The sequence below is a fragment of the Condylostylus longicornis genome, unplaced genomic scaffold, assembly GCF_029603195.1.
Source record: "Condylostylus longicornis isolate FDR11 unplaced genomic scaffold, ASM2960319v2 ptg000044l, whole genome shotgun sequence".
NCBI lineage: Eukaryota > Metazoa > Arthropoda > Insecta > Diptera > Dolichopodidae > Condylostylus > Condylostylus longicornis.
In genome coordinates this window covers 6,263,822-6,287,136 of record NW_026578013.1, presented here as the reverse complement: position 1 = coordinate 6,287,136, position 23,315 = coordinate 6,263,822, and the positions used below count along the sequence as shown (strand labels likewise).

Here is a 23,315-nt window from a genome sequence, read left to right as displayed (position 1 = left end):
TATTTTTTTTTTTTTTACAAAACATATGTTTAGTAATCGGATGTTTTTGTAACAAAAAAGAAAAGTTTTATTTAGAAAAATTTGGTAGTTTTCAAATTTTTTTTTTTGATAAAAAAACAAAAACTTTTCGTATAACTTTTCCAAACACTTTAGTTTTTTTAAACGTTTTAAACGTTTAATATGTGGAAGAAGAGAGGAAGAGAGTAGAAGAGGGTAAAATAAATTTTTTTTTTCTTGTTTTAAAGGCAATTGTACAAAAAACATGTTAGTCTTTTTTTTTTTTTTTTTTCTTCTCTTTTTTTTTCTGTGTAAGATAGATAGCAGTACGAAAAATAAAAAACAAAATTTAATGGTGATAATTTAATTTATATCTTTATGAATGAATAAATAGTGTTTTGCCAATCTAAATTACATAAAAAAAATATACATGTATATATTTTTTTTGCCCACATTCAATTCACATTTGAAAAATATACAGTAGAGGAGTTTCAATTAGAACTTTTATTAAGAAACATGGAAAAGGGAAACAATTAGGGCTACACTGCAAAATAGTTCAATTCCGATTAGATCAAAATACAGAGAGATAGAGAGAAATTTTATTCCATTTAAATTTATAGCGCTAGATTTGAATTTGACCTATAGGAAAACACCAACATGAGTGTATCAGTAAAAATAATTAAAAGAAGAGAGGGAAGAGATTAAAATAATCTGTCAGTTTAATTGTTTTGACGTTGTTTTATAAACATTTTTATTGATTACTACTCAATAAGATCTCAGACTGTTAGAATTTAAAATTTGTACAAAAGAAACAATTGTTTGTTAGTTTTTTAGTTTCTAATCTAAAAAATTAAGATTTTAATTTTAAAAATCTCAGAAATTTAAAATTGATCTATGACAAATTCTATGTCTTCTTATCTAATTTATAACAAATACAATTTTTTAAATGTTTTGATAGCAATTATTTAATTTGTATGTTTTACAAATGTTTATTTTACTTTTTGTTAAATTACAATATTGTCAATTGGCTTAAGTGTTATTATTCAATAATATTATTTGAATAACGTGAGTTCAATTAAAATGGTTTTGAATGTTCTAGTTAGAATTGATAAAAAAAATTTGTTTTTTTTTTTTTTCTATTTTAAATTTTTTTAAATGTTTTGTTTTGCCACAAATTAGAAATTGCCATAAATTTTCTTCTAATTCTTTATAAGCTTTAAAAAATAAAAATCATTTTGTTGTTTTTTGTTTTTCGTTTTCAATTTGAATTTTAAATAATTATTGAGTTTTCAAATAAGTATGTGAATGTATATTATATATACATATATACAACTTTGTACATATAAATATGGTCGTACAAATATATGAGTATGTAGAATAATTAGTTCTAAAATAGTTTTGTAACTATGATTTCCGTTTGTATAAATGAAAAATTATTTTTAAAATGAAAATTACATACATATGTGTGTATGTAGATACCTATATAATCGTGGTATAATTAAGATTATTCTCTTCTAGTACATATTACATGTACATAAACACGTACGTATCGTAATAATATGAAAAAAAAGTAAAATTTTAATTAGTAAAAAAAAATAAATGGCCGGTTAATACAAAATTAATACTTAATTAAATAAGTATAACAAATTATTTTTGATTTAAAATATAATTGGATACGAAACTGAAAACCATTCATAAAAGCCTTTTGGTTTTTAAAATGCGCGTGTTTTAATATGCTGATGGTGCCAAGACATCGAAATGGTAGAGGATGTGTATCACGTGCTATGCTAGTGCCCCGCTCTGATGCGGTGAAGGGAACGCTTTTTGGGAGGATATCGGATTCGATGGATTGACTTCGATCTGAGGATGTTCTGTCGCACTTTTTTAAGGTACTTCAATGGATTTAGGGGGATGGGTATGCTCTGGGGGGATGCCGATGGGCCTTCTGAAGCATTGGGGTGCTCGCCTCCCCTCTAACTAATATGAAAAATTAACACCATTGATTGTCTCATGAGTTTTCAAAAATTTAATACGCAATAATTAAGAAATCCTTAAAATTAAACTTGTCCATTCTGCGTTTTTGCTATAAATTTATCTCTAATATTTTTCAATTTGCTAACAGATATTAAATATTGTCAAGAAAATTGAGATTACAGCCCTATTACATTAACCTTTTATTTCTAATGAACTTATTCAAAAAGTCGTTTTTTTTACTATTAGAAAATGCTCATTCAATTTTAAATTTTTTTGTAATTCATTAAAAAAATTTAAATAAATTATCTATTAATAAAATTAATCACAATCTCGGTTACAATTCAATTATTTTCTCATATTTTCTAATTTAATAACAATAAATTATATTTTATAAATTTACAACAAAAAATTTTAATTACAGTTTTTAGTAAAAGAATTACAAACTTACATACATAGTTCCTAGTATACAAATTGCTGGTAAAGTAAATATTATACAATAATTAATATAAATTTAATTGAAAAAAGAATAAATTAAATGTAAAAATACGAGAACAAGGAACAGTTAATTCTAGAGTTATTCAAAAATATCAGAAATCACGATTAAAATTTATAACTGTTTTTTAAGAAAACTAAATTATTTAAGTTATAAATACTTGCTTTTTAAAACAATCTTTATATATTTAAGTGAAAATTAAAATTTTTAAGAAAAAATAATTTTTCATTTTAAATTTTTTTTGTTTTTTAATTTAATTTCAATAAGAAATATTTATAATATTTAATGTCCTAAATAAACAATGAATTTTGAATGCCACGGATTAAGTTGATAAAACTTATTACTAGATCTAAAGCTATAAAATTTAATTTTATAATTTTTAAAAAAAAATTATTAATTATTTTTTAAAAAAAAATTATTAATTATTTTAAATGAAAAAAAATTCAAAAGATATTTAATGAAAATTTTTTTATATTAAATAAAATTTCATCTACATATATAAATTGTATTTATGTATTTACAATAACAAAAAAAAGAGAATAAATTAATAATATTTAATTATTAAAAAAAAAAGAAATTCAATAAATAAAATTAAAATATCAATAAAACCAACCACCCCTTACATATCCTTTATAATATATTTACCGTAATATGCTACATATATACAAATATATTGTAGTTACAGTCATTTCAATAATATTTTAAATTTATAATATTCAAAAAATAATAAATAAAAATTAATTAACAAAGAGAAAACCTTATTTATTTAATTATAAATAAAAAAGAACTTAAATATCCTTAAGTATACGTACATTAGCAAATATATATAAGTATATATACACGTATATACATACGTTAAATAAATTTTTTAAAAAACAATAATAAAAGAAAAATAATGTTCCTTTAAGCTTTTTTAATAATAAAGCAAAGAAAAAAAGAAAATAAATTAAAATAAGTTGAATTAAAAAAAAAATACACAGAGAAAAAAATTAACAAAAAAAAAACCAATAACATTTTATAAGATTATTTTATTCTGTTCCGTGTTTTTTTAAAAGCCAACGTCATACACAAAAAAAAAAGGATAAAAACTATAAATGTAAGAAAGAAAAAACAAAAAGAGGAAGAAACAAATCATTATTACTTATAAAAAGCGACACATGAAAACTGTTATATATACAGTTGTGGTATATAACGGAATTTCCTGCATATACTCACATAAATAGTTCAAGTTACGTTCTTTAACGGTTATGCCGTAAAATATAAAAAGCAAACATACAATTACGATACAAAACGCAAAAGGATATCTTGATATACTTATATATTTTTTTTCTGTTCTTTGCTGTTGATTGCTGGTTTTCTTGTTTTTGTTTTTTTTTTTTTACCTACCGCGCACATATTTTAATTTTCAAACATTTTTTTTTTTTTGTACCATATTACACAATACTTACATTTTGTTAGTAAATGTGTGCAATCTCAATATAAATAATATGTGAGAGAAAATAAGTCTCTAAGGATAAAAAACGCGGCGATCAATTTTCCTATTATTATTATTTACAGTTATAAATTGTTATAATAATAATAAGAGTAATAATAACAATAAAGAAAATAATAAGGATTCTTTATATTTTGTGTGATAAACGTACAATTTTTATATATATCCTTGCCCTATATATCAGTACGCTTACTTATGTGAATATATGAACGCAATTTTATTATTTATTTAATTTAAACATCACTTGAAGGATTTTTTTTCTTTATGATATTATTTCGGATAACGGAAGTAAAAAGATATAAACTATATACAAGTATATATATATATATAAAATAAACAACAGGATATTAAAATAAATACAACAACACAGAAAAAAGAAATAAAGACGAAAGGATAAAGAATAAAATAATAAAATATACGTTTGTTGACATTTTTTGTGTGTGCACATTTTATAAACAGATATATATATATACATATATATACTTAAGTAATCTGCGGTATTATTGCCTTAGTCCTGCACTAAAGGAATTTTCCATTGTAACTTGTTTTAATTTATTAAAGTATACAAGCCACATTTGTATATATATAAGAAGCTTATTTTTAACAGAAACAGAAACTTTTTAATAAAATAAAAATTTTGAATTAGTTGATTATTTTCTTTTCATATTTATTTTAAAACATTGTTATTAATGATAAGAATTCAGTTCTCATCACCATTTACAATATATCGAACTTATATAATTTTAATATATATACAAATTGCAATTTGAAATGGAATAGATGTGCAATTTTATCGTTATATTCTAATTACCATCATTATATTAACAATTACTTAATTAAAGAGAGAAAAAATTTCTCATATCTCAAAAAAAAAATAGAGAGAAATTTTGCACACATATCCAAAGGAGAACAAATAAAAAAATGTTACGTGTTAAAAATTATTTGGTTTTGTATATGTATGTAATTGTGTACCTGTTGTCGCAAATAATAATTTGTTTCTCAATATTCTCAAATATTATTCCTTATTTACAATTGCTTGTTTAAAGGATAATTAGAATCCTTTTGGTGCCTTTTGAACTTTATTTTTTTTCTTTTACTTTTTTCATACTTATTGCCTATCGTTATTACCTTTGAATATAATTAAAAATAATTTATAAAATTATTGTGTTGCTTACGACGATGATGCCGATTATTAAGTGTTAATAATATTTTGTGTATATCAAAAAAGAAAACACAAAAATTACAAGGAGAAAAGAAAAGAGGATAATTATCAATGGATTTTTATAATATTAAAAGATAAAAAAAAACGGGTAAAAGGTTAAATATAAAATAATTATTTAAATACAGAGTGTGTGTAAAAAAGTCAAACAAAAGTTAAAAAAAAAATTTTTTTTTTTAAAAAACGGTGTAAATTATTTTCGTATATGGGTGGTGGAATATCATTAAATTCATCATCTGCTTCAGCTGCAACATCATCATCATATAATTCATCAAATTTTGGAAATGCTGTTAGTGGTAATAATTGGAATACAACACAACAACATTCATCAACATTCGGTGGTTCATCGTCATCAAGTTCAACAACAAATCAATTATTCTCTGGATTTTTAATGTAAATATGAAAAAAAAAATATTTTTTTTTGATAAATTTTTTTTAGTTTTTCATTCTTTTGCTCTTAAAAAATTCAATTACTTTATTTGGTTTTTTTTTTTTAAAGTTTTGTGCTTTTATTAAAAAGTAGAAATTGAATTTTTTACATACGTACGAATTTGGTTTGGTTTTTTTTTGTCGAAAATTTTGGGATTTAATGGAAGTAAAAGAATTTTTTACAAAATTAAGTATAACAATTGCGAATTTTGTAAAAAGAATTATTGAGAATTTTCAATTAATTTTCTGAGTTCTGTTATTAGTATTGAAAAATATAAAATTATTACACTGAACTACTTACTTATACTTAGTTGAACTTATTACTTATTATTCGTGCCCGTAATATTTTACGAAAAAATTTCATATGACTTATACATTCGTTACAATGAGTAATAATTTTTTTAATTGAAATAGAGAATTTTTATTAAATAAAATATTAAAATGTCAAAATTTTAACATAATATTCATTATTATTAATAATGAATATCAAATATTTACTCTTGTTAACACTAGAACTCCCAACCAGTCAAATTCCATTGAATCGAAAAAAAAACCAAATTCGTATGTTTATTTTTACGATTGTTTTCTTAGTTTCACCTCATTTTTCTTCAAAAAAATTAGATAATTTCGTAAAAATAAACAATTATTTTTTTTTTTCCAAAAAAATGAAGCAATTTTTTTTTTCCAATTATTTTTAGGCTTTTTCGTCAACTGAAAATTTTTAAAATTTCATAATTCACCATTTGATTTATTTTTTTTTAACTATTTTTAATACGATTTTCTTTGAATTTTTCTTTTTATGGGTTTCCGATTGTTTTTGATTGTTTTTTTTTATTGGTTTGGTTGTTTTCTAATTAAAAAAAAACATCATCAAAAAGTACTTGTTTTGTTTCTTTTATAAGAGTTGACTTGGGTATTTATTAAAAAATTCTTAAGCTAGTTAAAAAAAAAACACAATTTTTAATTTGTTTAATTAAAATTGGAATGAATTAACTGAAAAATTTACGGCCTCATTATAAAAATTACCATACTACTTAATTTAGCTATACTTATAGGTTCTTAGTTAGTTTGTCTTAGAGCTGTTTGGCTAGTTTAATTTGATTTTATTTTAGCTGATTACAAAATTCATGAGTAAATTTTAATATTTTTACTTATAATAGACAAATTTTTCATTATAATTTTTGTTATTTACTAGCTGTTATGAAATATTTGCTTTGTGTCGTTTAATATTGCTGAAAATTGTAATATTTATTATTAATAAACAAATTTTAAACTCAGAAGTCAGAATTAAAATTTTTTTCTCTTTAAAACTAAATTGGAATGAGAGCGATTTTTTATGCAGCACTGCTTGATGATGCATGAATTCAAATTGTAGCAGTCCATCTCTTATTAATTTTTGCTATTACCAAAATTATAAATCACAAATTGTGTTGAGAAATGATTACTTATAGTGAAAGGTTGTCATTTATTTTACCGTTTATTGAGCGTTTAAGTATATTTTTAACGTAATTAATGAGAGTTATTTATGTGATCATTTGATTATTTTAATTCAGTATTCAAAATTATTATGTTTTAAGATTTTCTCAGGAAAATTTTCAAGTAAATAAATCTACAAAATTTTAAGTTGAATGAATTTGCAGGTCAGTAATTAAATTGTACTCTTTTTCGAATTCAATCACATTTTAAATTTATCTGAATTCTATCTGAATTGATTTCATCACATTTTAAAATTTAAATCAATAAAATTTTGTTAAAAAATTAGATGAAATCAGCACATAAATCTGCTTTCCTGTTGATTTTTTAATTCAAATAAATATTTTTTTTTTTTTAAATTTCACTTTGAATTTGTGATTTTAATTAAATTTTTTTTGCATTTGTTTAAAATTTATTCTTACAGTTTACTTCATAATTCCATTTTATTTCCCTTACTTATTTATAATTTTATTTATTAATTAAAATTGTCTAAATTTAAAATAACCTAAATTCAGAAAATGAGAAATTAAAATAAATAATGAAATAAAGTTGTAAGAATTCTAAGATAAATTTAATTTTAAAAATTTATATAAACTTTCATACACACATGACTCATATATGTATATATAACAAAATGTTAAACATGCATAAGTCAATAATCGTGGTGCCATTGTTCTGACTTGAAATGATCTTGAAATAATTTTTAAAATGTGTGTATGTCCTAAATTTTTTGAACATTTTAGAATAAAAATGAAAACAAAAAAATGAATTCCATTTCAATCTAATAAATTTGTTATTATTATCATTTTAATACAAATAAATCGATCGTTGGCCAATTGAAATTGTGAAAAAATAAGCAAAAAATTTTCCTCAGATTTTCTTAAAAATAATAAACAAAAAAATTTTTAAAATAATATTCACACACATTTCAACTAAAAATAATTAGGTATGATGAACATGTGTTTTTTTTTTATTTTTTCCTGCCAAAAAAAAAAATTTTTTTTTTTCTGTTAACTTTTCCTCAAAAAAGCTTTTCCTTTTAATATAAACATTTATTTTAGCTTTAAAATTAAAAATACCAAAAATAAATTGTAAATTTTTTTGTTTTTGCTTTTTCATTTGGGAAAATTTTTGAAAATTATGTGTGACTAATCCTAAAAACGCAATATAAACAAAAACACACAAAAAAAATACGTAATGATTTCTCACTAAATAAAAATATTTGAATAAATTTGAATATTTCAAATATGTTTTAAATAAAAAATTAGAAAATTTTAAAATATTGTTAAGTAAGTACGAATTTTAGTGAAAATTAATATTCAATCATATAAAAGACAGTTAAGTGTTGCCGCTTATCTGAGTATGAATTAATTATCGAGAGTAAAACAGGTGTTTTTCAAATCTAAGCCTTTGCTGTCAAAGCTTGATTAAATTGATTTATGATTTGTCGTAAGCGTATTCTTTTTCTCTCTCCATTTTACTAAAATATTATTAAATTAATATCTTCTCTCTAAAATTTCTCAAACCGAAATTTTAAATGTCAAGTGTCAATTTTGACACAAATAAAGATAATTGAGGGAATTATTTGTGTAAAGCATTTAAGTGTTAAATAGCTCAACACAATTCCAGTTTTAATTATGTTTAATCATCATCAAATTTAAGTGTCAAAATTTATTGGAAGGCACTGCTATCTAAGTAAAAATATTGTAGCCAAATTTTTTTTAAATAAATTTTTTTTTTTTGGAATTTAATTAACGTAGTATTGCTAAAATGAACTGTTCAAAGTACAAGCAAATATTGTCTACAATTAATATTTAATAAGTATATAGCTAATAATAATAATAATATAGGACAGGCAATTTAAAAATTTAGTACCAACTGTACTATACTAGCACAAATATAAGTTTTAAAACAATAGTGTTTCTATTTCAGCAGTTATGTCTCCTTCGTCACTTAACAATATAAGCAGCTACGATTCAATATTGCCAATTCTTTAATTTTTATACACAATATTTTAACTTTCTATAGTTTACGATTTTTAATTTTCAACTTCACTGAATATTATATTCCTGTATAAACGTAATTATTATTAACCAAAATGAATCTTACTACTTAAATGAATACTTAAATGAATTAAGTGTTGTTGAGTCACGTACTTGTCAAAATCAATATCGTTATTGTATAATCTTAAGTGTAATTATGTAAGTGCAATTAAATTCTTTACAACTTACATTATCTAATTCTGTAAATAAAATTAAAGATTTTATTAAAAAAAACTTAGTTGTACGGCAACAAACTGTTCGAAAACAATTCATTTTTTTCATACAAATCAAAAATTCACAATTTTTTTATTTATTAAATTTAAATCCATTATTAATGAAACTAAGAATATTAAGTAACATAGGTCAAATTATTATTACAAAAAATAAAAAAAATTAAAGCGCCTTAATTTATGCAAAAAAATGTAATTAGGTACGTTTTGGTTTGTTACGTGCAAATTCCAAAATATTTAATGAATTTCCTATTTGAAAAACAAACAGGTAGACTTTTAAGAACCTTTATAAATTGTTTTTTTTTTCACCTTAATTTGAAAATAATAATAATTTTCCCTTCATTAAAAAAACGAAAACAACAAATTAAAATTTTTTATACTTAATTTTTTGTTGTTATTTTGTTTTTTAGTATGATGAATAATATTTGTGCGCATAGCTAAAATATTAAAATTTTAAATTTTATACTTTTTAATATTCAAAAAATTTGTATGCAAGAATTTGAAGCAAAAATTTAAAAACAGAAAAAGAAAAAGCAAGGCACAAGTTTCGACGAACTACTTTCATAATGAATCACCTTCCTACCAACAAAATATAAAAGCAAAAAAAAAATGGGGGACAAGGGAACAAAAGGTAATAAAACCGACTAACCTTTCGTCTAATTAGATTTTTAATAAAATGCGAAAATTTTCGTTGTCTTTTTTTTTTTTTATTCTTTTCTCATCTCACCTCTTCATTGTGCTTTTAAAGTGGTAAAAGTGTGAAAGAAGTTGTCGCTTTATTGTTTTTCGTGTGGTTTTTTCTTTAAAAAAATATTGAGTTGAAGAAAAATTTATTGGTGTTCAATTGTGGTTGTGAAATTTTTATTTTTTTTCCTTTTTTACAAATAAGGTGAGGTGAGTGTAAATTGTAACTTAAATTATACGAATAACATGCAAGTAAGTGTGTGTGTGTATTGAAAATTTCTTTTTGATTTTGTTCTGTAATTCTGTTAGGGAATAGAATTATTTTAATAATAACGATAAAGTGGAAAATTAAAAGAAAAGAAAATATAAAGAGGAAAGAAAATGATTTTTCATTTTTACTTTAATTTTTCACATAAATTTTCTTAACGGAGAAAAGAAAAATGAAAGATAAAAAGAAAGTTTTAATTTTTTTTAAACGCATTTAGAAAAAAAAAATGCTTAAATTAATTTAGTGTAGAAATCCATTAAATTAATATTAAAAAAAAAAGTTGATTATATCCACCTACATTATTTTATTTTCAAACTAAATTTTAATAAATCTGTGAAAAAGGAATGGAAAATTCTTATATAAATTCTTTGTAATCAAAGGTTAAAGGTTTTAGTGGTTTTTTAGTATAAAATATTCTTTAATATTTAAATTTATACTAAAAAATTATTAATATTTTAATGAAATTCTAATCTTGTTTTAATCTAGTCTGTCTTAATACGTAAAAGGTGTATTTTGAGGAGATTTCGTTCAAATAACTTTAGGGATTATTCTGCAAATATTGTAACCTTAAAGTTCTTGTAGCCAAAAAGTGGATTAATATAGCGAACATTTTAGAAACTTTTAAAGCAAATACACTACCAATTTAGTACTCTACAAATATAAATGAAGAAAATGTCAGATGATTGTGAATTTTCTTAAATTTTTTTATTATAGTTAATTATGTAATAAAGTATTCTTGTGTGAACTATTTCCAATATCATCAGAATTAAGATTACTGCCAATAAATTAGATTAAGCTTAACGAACAATATTTTTTTTATACTAAATTAATTCATTCTCCGAATGTACATGCCTCAAGTCATTAAAGAGTTTATGAGAAGAGTTATGTATGTGTCGCGGTTTAAAGAATAGCATTAAGTTCATTCAGAAATGTAAGAATGTAGGTGACAAACAAGTTGTTAAAGCATTTTTTAAATAAAAACAATTTTCTTAAACCAAATATAGAAATATTAGTTTAATAACGATTTATGTAGAGTGTTGTATGCAAACTAGAATTTAAAAAATTAAACCCGTATTGTTTTTTTCCTATTTCAAATTACTAAGTAGGTACTTAGTAGCTGCCAGTTACAATTTTCGTTATAAGTACTTACATAGTATGTATGTGCTTAACTAACAAAATAACAATGAAACAAATTCTACTTAAGTTTACAACAACATTGTATAGAAAATAATTCTTTTTTTACTGAAATAGATAAAGAATTTTTTAATTGAAATTTTAGAAATTCACTAACATTTTATTCGTTTTTTATTTACTTCTGTTATAAACATGTACTCTTTGACTATAAAAACCAAAAGTATATAAAAATAGTTAAACACACAAAAAAAAAGAACAAAAAATATTTTAAAAAAAATGGAAAACGTAGAAATGTTTTCTTTCTTTCATTTTCGTTTATTGACATGAAAATTTCTAATTTTCTTTTATTTTCCCGATTGTAAGCGAAAAACTAAGGTATTATAATAGAAAAACCATAACCACCACATTGTAAAAATTTTACAAATAAAATACGAAATATTTAAATTGCATTTTAGTGGTTTGAATGCAAAAATATTTACACAATGTTGTCACATTTCGCATTTAATTTCAAAAACATGTGTACTTATTTTTTAAATTTTCAAAAAAAAAATTAAAAAATTAAATTTCAATTACTTATATAAAAATGGCCGTAATGTAAAATAAATTTGGTGTAAAATTTATTACTGTACAAAATTTATTATTTAATGTATGTGAGATTAGCAGATAGCAGTGTTGTCGTGTAATATCACAAATGGCAATTAATTGTTTTATCTCTTTAAGAGTATACTTCAAACACACTTCAAGCGCATCAAACTTTTAATTACTTACCCCTACACTAAATAAAAATTGAGAGGATTAGTTATGCATATTCATTCCGATAGATGGCTTTTGATATTTTTATATTAAAAACTATTATCAAATTCTTGATATTTAAGTTCATAATTTCGTTTTTATTTGGAAAAATCCCCTTCTACTTACATATAACATTCTCAATTATTTCGTTAGTAATTTCGTGGGTAATTTCTCAAATGATAACAGAAAATAAGTGATATAGCATGAACTCCAGCATTTATTATTTTCATTTATAAGAAATAGTGACTTCATAACGACCACACTATAAATGTGTATATGTGCGTTAAATACAACAAATGCTCTATTTTTTTTTATTTGTCTAGCTATTCAAACGCCGAAAATATTATAAGTAATACACGTTGTAAGGCAGGAACTATTCTTGATTTGGAAATTATATAACATTTAAAAATCCAGAAAATTACGCAATGTTGCCATGAAATTTTTTTTCCCTTTACATTTAATTTGAATTAATTTTTTTTTTTCTAGTTTTTACTACTTTTTTTTTCCTTTTTGTAATTTAAAATCGTTAATATCAGTCGATTACATTTGTTATTTCTAACTCAAATTACTTTTTGAATTCTCCTCATTCCCTCTCCCCACTTTTAATGTGTTTTGTGTTTATGTATGAATATTTTATTGTGTTTGTTTTTAGTTGTTGTTGCTAAAATAAAATTAGCAACTCTAAAGCGTATTAAATTAGCACCTTAAAGGTCATATCGTGCAAAAGTATATGTAGGTATACAAAACAAAAATCTAAAGAAATTCTACATGCTTCAAGTATTCTTATGGGCTATGAATAGATTCTCTTGAATTTTTTTATGTTTTTTTATGTTTTTTATTATAAATTTAGATGTTTTTTACCTGTGATGTTTTGGTTCGTCGATGATTTCCATTATTTTTTTTGTTTTTAATTTTTTCCTTAGTTCTTGTTTATTTTTCAAATCGATTGTAAGTATATTCGATTTTTAGATCAATTGCCATTGCCACATTTTTATGTAACTTTGAAAATAATAACAACAACAAAAAAAAAAACAATAATGGAAATGATATGGCGATAATCCGACATGTTTTTTTTTCTATGTTTTGCGTTTTGAAAAACATTGAAGAGTTCAATAGTTTTTTTTTTTTTTTTTTAATTTTTTTTTTAAATAAATTTTAAGAATATTAGAAAAAGTGGAATTGGGAAGGTAAAAATACGTGAAATGTTTGTATATTAGATGATGAATTTAAATATTGTTGGGGAGAAATTAATTTGTCAGAATACGAGTACATACAAGGAAGATTCGAAGCAATTTTATATAATGTGCTAGAAAAAAAAACATTGTCTAAATTTTAAAACAAATTCTATTTTAAGTACTACATATTTGCATATTTGTATAATTTTTAATATCACATTAAAAGCTACAGGATGATGTTAGAATAAATGACATACTGTTCATGATGAACTAAAATAAGTAGTGGATGGGGTCAAATCACACCACTGAACGGCTGGCTTCCAGGCCAAATTTAACCAAATTAGGTTTTCACATATATTACGGAGCGAACTTTAAAAAGATATTAGAAATGTGCAAGAAAAAAATGAGAATTGTCCCGAATATTTTGCCGCGACATTGCTCAATTGAAATGTACATCAGCTGAGTTTAAAAAGTAATAATTAATATATACTTACAGATCTTCTGCTCCTGGAGGAATTTAGAATTTTTAATCGCAAGACAAGAAAAACACTGATAAATTCCACGCTAATAGAGACCGACTTGTCAAATTCCTTATAGAATGAATAATATTATATATATACATATGCATACACATATTTATGAATGTAAATCGGTTTAAAAATAAATACATACTTACCTAGAATTATACATAAGTGTCAAATTCATTAAAAACTATTTATCGCGCACTGAAGGGTTCACAATTTGTTAAATTAGGTATTATGGAGCAAACAAAAAAAGTGTATATTTCATACCATACACTTGCTGCTTCCATAATTTTAATTAAATATTTTAAGTAAAAGAGAAATTAAATTACAAAATTTTGTTTTTTATACTTACTTATTAAAAAAAATATTAATTTTTGTATGAAAAGTGTGAAAATTTTTCTATTGTTTTTGTTTAAAATTAAATTCTTTTATACTTAATTACTTACGGTATATGAAAAAGAACACTTTCACCTGGAAACTTAAAAATTTTCCATTTCAAAATTTTCATCTTTTTATCATTGAATTTCCAGAGACAAAAACAAAAAAAAATATTTTTTATGCTTTGAAAATTTTTCAAATGGAAAATAATTTTATTTTGCATTTAAAATGTAAAAACTCTTTCCATCTCTCTATTTTCTATATTTTTCTCTATTTTAGTAGCTGTCTTGACAGTAGCAATCAATTATGTTTTCTTCCTTTTATTTATTTTTTTTGGGAGTTTCCTTTTAATACGCGAAATTTATTTGATTTTTATTTTTGTAAAAAATTTTCAATAATTTTTTTTATTCTTCTTTTATTGTGGTTGTTTTTTTATGCTCGCTGTTTTTTTTTTAGCTATAATCGGAACATTTTTTTCTTTTCTACTTTATTAATTTATTTATAGTATAGGGCTTGTTTTATTGTCCTTGAAATAAGTGCTGGTTCGTTTAAAATTAAGAAATTTAAAATTTTTATTTGTTTGTTCGTTTGTTTATTGTATTTCTTATACGAGTACTAAATTTAGAAATATTTAAAATTAAACCAAAAAAAAAAAATAGCTGAATACTTAAAATACTTTGATTCCGATTTATTTCGGTTTTAAATTTTTTCTTTGGATTGATATGTTTGCGATTATAATTAATTGAATATTCTTAATTAATTTTCTCTAGGTTCATTCAATTACTAATATATACATACATATATATATACATGAGTAAGTTTGATTGTAAAATTTTTAGTAAATTTCGTGCATTTAAATTGACCTTGTCAATTTGATTAAAACACTTTTTTTTTTTTGCATTTTAACTGTTTGAAAATTTTTCAAAAATTTTAAAAGTAATTTTGGAATTTTGATAAAATTAAATTTTGTACTTCCTATCAATTTTGCATGGAAATTCAGTTTATGTGTACTTGCTTAGTGTGTTTTAAGGTAAAATTTTGACCTTAACATTATTTAAATCGATTTTACAAGAATAATAGTGGTTTCCTTTACTTATTTAATTATTAACTACAATTTTACAAATTTCTTCCATTTACAAAAGGATCTCAATTAAATTCCAGTTTATTTAAGGAAAATTTCATGTTTTTTTAAACACAATAAATATAGAGATATTCAGTGTTAAATTTCGAATTATGGTTATACAAATTATGGTTTACAAACACACTTTATATAAATTCAAGTGGAAAAAGCTCAAAAATAAGGTTAATTATTTTATTTATAAAAATTTAGTCGGTTTATTATAATTTCTAGATCGTTAATTTTAAGAAATTTTACAAAATCTTTTCTTAACATGAAGCAAAATCTCCTACTCATACTCCATGTACACATACTCCTGTCTTGCAATTATTTTAATGACTATACTGATTAAAATTTATGAATTTGCTTCCATGAATTAATTTGAAGAAATTTTTATGTAAATAATTTTCTCAATTTGAAGGAATCAACATCAAAATGGAAGGGAGCTGCTTAATATATTAAAGGTATAATAAAATAGATGTTGTAGGTTATTTTTTAGTAAGCGATAGTTGTGTGAGCTAGTTAAGAATACCCACATAATATAGATTATAAGAAATATTTAAACTGAAATTATTAAATATTAACCCTTTAATTGTCATATTCTTTATTTGGGACTTTAAACACTAATTTTTTTTTGAAAATTAAATAACAAATTTATTTCAAATCATATAAGTATTTAACTCGCAGTTGCCGAGCAACTGAATATGTTAAAATAAAATTTTGACTGCAAAAGTATATTGAGTTTAGGTTTGAGGAGTATTAAAAGATCAGTTTAATTTTGCGACGGGGGTTTTTATGAGATAAATTTTTCGGGTCTTGTGATCGTAACTTAACAAGTATTGGCAATAACTATTCAATTGTTATTTCAAATCTTGCAAAACTTTTACAGAAATTCTTTCAATTTGCAGGAACAAAAATTTTAATTTCAGTCTTAAACTTTTCTCTCTTCTGTGCATATGTACTTAATGTATATATAGTTACGATATTTTATATTGTATACGATATTTTACATGTAGGTCTGTGCAACGCAAATTGTGGACTTATTTTTTCTTATTTTTTTTTTTTTATTCTTTTTCACTTGTCATATCTTCAATTTGTACTGATTTTAATAGATCTGACGTCTTTTTAATTTTTTATTTCATTATTATGTCTGACTCCGTATTCTTTATTTATTTTCAAGTGAAAGTTTAATTTTTTATTATTTAAATTGTTTTTTAACTAACATATTTTATGTACAATATTTAATTTAAAATAATTTCAAATGATTCTCGCCACATTCCAACAAAAAATTTATTCACCAAAATGGTGAAGAAGAGTCACAGAGTCGCGTTATTAAAAAAAAAATTAAAAAATTTTCTTTTTTTTCGAAATAATAATGTTATTTTTTTATTTTTTATTTTCATCATAAAATTTATTATTAATTTTGTTTTTTTTTCACACTTAATTGGAAAATCTCCAAAAAAAGAAAAACAAGAGTAATAAAAATCAAAATAATTATTCGTGATTTATTCGCAGTGTGTCTGAAAATATACAGAAGAAAGTCAATTGAAAGCTGGAATGTTTTCTATTATTATGAAAGTAAATTCTAAAATCGAATCTGTTTGACTACCTTGATTAGGCATTTTTATTCACTTTTAAGAGGGTTTTCATAAAATAATAGTCAGAAATTTGGAAATTTAGTTAATTGATTTCCGTATTTCAATTAAATACTTCTTGTGTTTTCATTGTACCGTATTTACTCATGTAGAATATTTTAAGAGGTGTGAGCTTTAATAATTTCTCTTTAATGTTATTTGAAAATCTAACATGTAATTTAAAAATTATGATTACTTCCACTGAATCATTGTACAAGTGTTAAATTAAATTTAAAATTTAAAGAAATAAAATTTTAATGGTGTTGGTAATTGAAATGGCAATTTAAAATTTCCTTAGTTAATAATTTTACAGAAACTCTTGTGAATGTTACACTTACATACTCTAATTATATGCCTATATGATTTTATTGAAAACTTAAATTGGTACTTAACATATAAAAGATAATAATAGCGGGTGAATTTTCCGCATTTTATAAATTACCTTAAACTTTTAAACTTTCTTTTTCAATCATTTTTTTATTAATGTAATTTGAAATAATTGATTTGATAATTTAAATTGGAAATGTTAAGGTTAAAATATTGAAATGTCGATATAAAATTTTAAAATTTTGTGTTTTTTGAAGGAAATACAATGGAGAGCGCGATGGATGAGTTCAATTTCCAATTGAAAAATCAATAATGAAATTAATAATATTTTGAAAACGAAAGTAGACTTTTTTTCTGGTAACTTTCCAGAAAATTAAATAATTTTGAATAAAACAAACTTGAACAAATCATGTTAGTATAAAAATAGTTGATTTTGTAGGAAAGATTTTTGGACATAAAAAAGGGAGAATCAAACGTGATCTTTTCAAAAGCTTTCAAGAGAGGGAATGAATGAACTTATCATTGGAAAGATATTGTAAAATAAAAAATTAGCTTCAGCATACAAAAATCTAGATTAAGCGAAATATAAACTGAGTTTTTACGAAAAACTGAGTTGTCAGCTTCGATGGCTAAGTTAGGTAATATGTGAGAAACTGTTAAGGTAGCTTCTTTAATTTGATTAATATTAAATAGGCTAAGAAGTATAGGTTTTTTTCAATTTGTTTTCAATATAAGGTAAGTGTAGCTAATACTGACAGTGGCGGTAATACTGACATACATGAGGTTTTTTATAATTATTAAGAGATTTTCTCTATACAATATATATATATTTTTTTATTTCTAGATTAATTCAAATTATCGCAATACTTCCTTTTATTTAGTTTTGAAATAACTCCAAAATATTGAACATAAATCAGTTTTGTTTCCATAGACATAGCAAAAGTGGGTTGCATTGGAGAATTTCTTATACTTTTTGCTTAATTTTTCCGATTTTGTTGTTATTGTTTTTTGACTTATTTGACGGTTAAAAATATATGTATTTATATTAAATTAAATATTTTGATTATTCTTTATCTTATTTTATAAGTTATTCGGAGTAAAAACGTTAAATAAATAAGAATTTTAAAAAATAATTCCTATCAGTATTAGGAACATCTAAAATTCGACCCTGCTTCTATTACTGACATATGTGTCAGTAATACGTCAAAAATCCGTATTTTTACAAATGTCGTCATTTTTAGAATATTTAAATTTTTATTTTCGTATTTATTTAATTAAAATCGAATTTGAATTTTCTTTCTAATGTCCGAATTCTGACACTAAGAATTTACTACAGGTTCGGAGTATTTTAGCTTTAAAAACGGGTGTCGGTAATACGATCTAAAGAGGGTCAATATTATGTACAAAATTATGTCAGTATAAAGTTTTAATTTTGATATTCATTTTAATTAATAAAAATAATTTCTTTATACTTTAAAATTGTTTAAACTATTTCTGTCGAATGAAAATCGATTACATTTGTGAAAACTTATATCTGACAGCGACCTTTTTACCTTTTTAATAGTGATATTCGTCTAACAAATTGTGTGTCAATATTGTATACAATACTGTCAATAAAACAGTACAATTCGCTTTCTAAAAAAATGCTTTGAAATTACTGTAAACGTTAACGTCATAACAAATATCACAACGGAAATGGTTCTTTTTAAATAAGAAAAGGAGTCCTTTTTAATAACCCGAAATGTTGTTCCAAAAATTAAGAATGGGTTGCTCTCGTTACGTACTTAATACATAAATAGTCTTTGTTAAAGCAAAAAGCAGCTTTAGAATAGGCTTATTAGCAGGTTTAGAATATATTGATATGATTTCTTATAATTTCGTGTGATCGGTACATCATATTTTAGGTATTCTTTATAAGAATACATCTGTAGCAAATATTACTTATAATACTTTATAAAAAATTATATAATTTCGAATTAGATTTTCATAAATATCTTTTAAAAATTTTTATTTATTCATTGTTGCATATTAAGACTACTAGCAAAAGTACATTCTACAGTAATAATAAATTCAAATCAGCTGAATTTCACATATTTTTACCTTTAATTCAATAAAAAATATTTTTTTTATTTTTGTTTGAATTATATTTTGATTCATTTTTAATTTTTTTTGAAATAAGATGAAATATCCGTAGAAATCCAAAATATTATTCCATCTTTATTGAATATTATCATTTTAACCATTTTAAACTATTATTCATATATAGAATATGGATTACAGCATATAAAATTACATTGTCAGTATTAGGAACACAAACTGTCAGTAATAGACACAAACATTTGCGGTTATGTCAATATTAGGAACATTTTTTCTCTTCGTCTTTAATCGAAAAATTATGAATTAAAAAATATTTTGATTAAATAATTTTATAAAAAACATTATTCCCAATTATCCAAATTATTCAAAAAATCGGAAATACGATCATTTATTGTGTCCCACATATAAAATATCTCACGCCAAAGTTGAATTTGTTGCGAAATATGTCAGTAATGGGGACACTTACCTTAATAGGATTAAGTAGTTCTCTAGGGTTTATTGTTCTTAGGGTATTGGGTAATTTTCCTAAATGCTTCTTGTTTAATTTAATTTTTATTTCTCAAAATATTTTTAACGCAGTCGAAACTTAAAAGAAAAGCATAACGTGTAGCGAAAAAAATTGAGATTAGTTTTACCGGACAATGCAGCGGTTTCAAAATCTTTTCGCACTTGTCGAAAATTGGATTAAAATTGCATTAAAATTTTTTATGCTGCGTTTTGGAAGTCACGATTAATTAAATTCTATCAGGTTCGTTTATAACCTCATTAAACTTCTGCTAGACTCTATTCTATTGAATTTCTGACAAATTCTGTAAGAAGCAAATGGCTATAGTACATTGTTTTTTTTTGTCTAATATCCACTTGGAATATTTTTCACCATTATTGATAAACAACATGTTCGTATCAGTAAGTACATATAGATGATTTTATATTTAGTAATTCTGTAAATTCACCCAAAAAAATTATTTATAATGAAAATTGAATTTATATTTATGACAATTAAATAAAATTTTCCAAACAAATGAGGCTAATATTTTTTACTACGTACAAAATATTCGAACATTTCTATACACTCAAGTATAACTGTTTATATTTATGTACAAGCATATGTGTATGTGTGTAGGGGTTTGTATGTATGTTTGTATATTTAATTGTGAATACAATTTTAAGTTTATAAAAATTTTTATAAAATATTTTTTCTTTATTAAGTTCACCTTGAAATTATTTTGAATGATTTTTATATTAAGTTTATTTTTGTTTATGGTAGGTGTGTGAATAATTTCAAAAAAAAAAAACAAAAAAACAAAAATATTTTAAAATGAAAAAAAAATAAATAAATAAAAATAATAAAAAAATATATTTAGAACAATTCTTTGTAAGGTGAAAATTTTATTTTTTTTTTGGAATGGTGTGATTAATTTTTGTTTTTAATGTTGAAATTTACGTAAAAAAATATTTTAAAATTGGAAAATATTTTTGTTTTTAACAAATTTAAATTGAATTGAAAAAATTTAAAATGAATTTGTCAAAAAAAAAAATATATTTTTAAAAATTTTAAAAATTATAAAATATTGCCGCGTATGCCTAAAAATTATATAAAATTAGGTCCAGCACATATTTAAAATTTTTTGAAATTAAAAAATATTTCTGTATAAAAATTATGTTTTAAAAAAGTTAGAAATGTTTGCAATACACAATAATTTTTTCTGTGTTACAATTTTATTAAAGGTCCATTAAATTTTGCGTTACGTAACGAAAACCATTATTTTGCTTTGAAATTATTTAATTTTGTGGTCTTTACGTTACACTTAAATTACAGAATAAAATTAAGAATAAACCATAAATGTGTCTATTAAATTTAGATACCAAATTAAGCCATGAATGGGTCAACACTTCTATATAGGCAGGTAATGCCTTTGAGCACTTATATTGGTGCAATGTCGTGTCAAATTTTATATTTTACTCAAGTTTTAATATTTCTCTCGCAGTATCTACATAATTGTTGAAATATATGTATGTACTTTCAAAAAGGTTAACATTTCAAATGAAAAAATTTTAAAATGGAGCAATGAAATTATTTAAAAAAAATATTATAGCTTTGAAATTTGTTTGTCTCCGGCGCAATATTGTGTATTATTTGTAAATGAGCTTCTAATAAAATATTTTTGCTGATTGTATGTACATACATACATAATTTATATAATATTAATTTTGAATATGAAACAAATTAAATTTTAAGTTTTAACAAATTTTCCATTATTAGACAAGTTTGCAACATTTTAATTCATAAAGCTTATGTCATTTTTATTATTATTGACAAATTTCAATACAAAATGTCATTTTTGAACTCAACAGTTGCCAAATAAGCTATCAATAGAATTTTAATCGAAAATATTTTAAAGAGTATATACATATATGTATGTATGTATATGGGAAAAAAAAATTTTAAATGTTTCTAAAAATAACTTCAAACAAACAACAACAAAAAAAATACGAAAATACAAAGAGACGTTAATGGTTTTCCACTTAAATGATGTTTTCTTTTAACTCATAACGAGTTAAAAAAAATTAATAAGTATAAAAATGAAATATGAAAGCCATTTTATTAATAAAATATTTTCAACTTTAAATTCAAAATTATAAACGATAAAATGACAATTAATTTTTCCTCTAAAACTATTATATAAAATTGTGTGTGTGTATGTTATTGTTATTATCATCTTGTTCTCCTTAGTAAACGCAGCAGAGGGCGACCTCAACTTTATTCACTATTTGTGAACTAGTTTTTTACTTGACGCTGCATTTGCCAACTTACGAAAATTATATTGACATTGAAGTCATTGCTTTTCAATTTCGGTTTCTAATATGTTTTCAGGCATTTTGTGAGCAACTTCTTGGATATTATAAAAATATTTGACTATTGTTTTATAGTCCGTTGTCTCCTAGTTTTTTCTTACTGCATATTAATTTTATTTAACGTTTTACTAAATACGCTCATTTTGTGCTAATATTGTGTTTTTCTAACAAAATCTTAAATACAAATTTAAGTTTTTTTAAACTATTTCATTAAAAATCAATTTTGGTAATCACCTACATACGTTATATTGTTGGTGTTATACTAAATTTGTTTAATTTTTACATACATACATATTTTTTATTAAAGGGATTTTTGCGATTAAGATAATTAAAAAAACATACATATGCATGGGGTCGTGTTGGAGACCTTTGCATCAAGACATCCGTTATAGTTAAATAACGCTTAAAATTTCCACCATCATAACGCCATAAGCAATCATTTTACAAATATTAAGCACACATCACATACATTTGAAATTACATCCACACTCAAAAATGCATTATATACGTACATACATACAAATGTTTAAACTTTAATAATTTTTATGTTATCAGTTGAAAACTTTTCTTTTCAGAGTCAGACAGTGAGCACGAACGGTCGGTCTTTCTCTGTTTTTTACATTTTTTGCTTATTTATTTTTTTTTTTAATAAAATGTCAATTAATTAACAAAAGACCGCTATAACTGTCCCGCTGTTCTGTTGCTGTAAGTAGGTTTTAACTTTTGTTAGTTAATTAAAAAATAAAAGAAAGGAGGAGAAAGAGCGCGAAAAATACAAAAAAAAGCAGTAAAAAACTAGATTTGTTCAATCGGTTTGACCACTGACCAGACGAGTGCGCAATTGTTTTTTTCTTTTTTATTTTTTTTTTAATGTCAATTTAATAAAATGAAAAAAAAATTGTATAAAAAAGAATAACCAATAATTTTATTGTTGTTGCATAATCGTACATAAAAAAATAAAAATTTGCTTTTCCGAGTCT

At 22.7% G+C, this 23,315-nt stretch overlaps 1 protein-coding gene across 11 annotated transcripts in view; it reads left to right on the top strand.

Annotated features, from left to right (window-relative positions):
* The window catches only part of LOC129610344 (anaphase-promoting complex subunit cdh1-like), a 141,572-nt gene that overhangs the window by 4,699 nt on the left and 113,558 nt on the right, over nucleotides 1–23,315 (top strand). For 2 of the 11 annotated variants that reach the window (XM_055522895.1, XM_055522897.1), the window contains exon 2: nucleotides 2,393–2,448. The gene's annotated coding sequence lies outside the window, so the exon portion shown is untranslated. Of the gene's footprint in view, nucleotides 1–194; nucleotides 214–1,605; nucleotides 1,887–2,392; nucleotides 2,449–2,940; nucleotides 5,569–23,315 lie in introns of those variants that run through there. The other 9 variants (XM_055522899.1, XM_055522900.1, XM_055522896.1 and 6 more) reach the window with 8 other exon arrangements.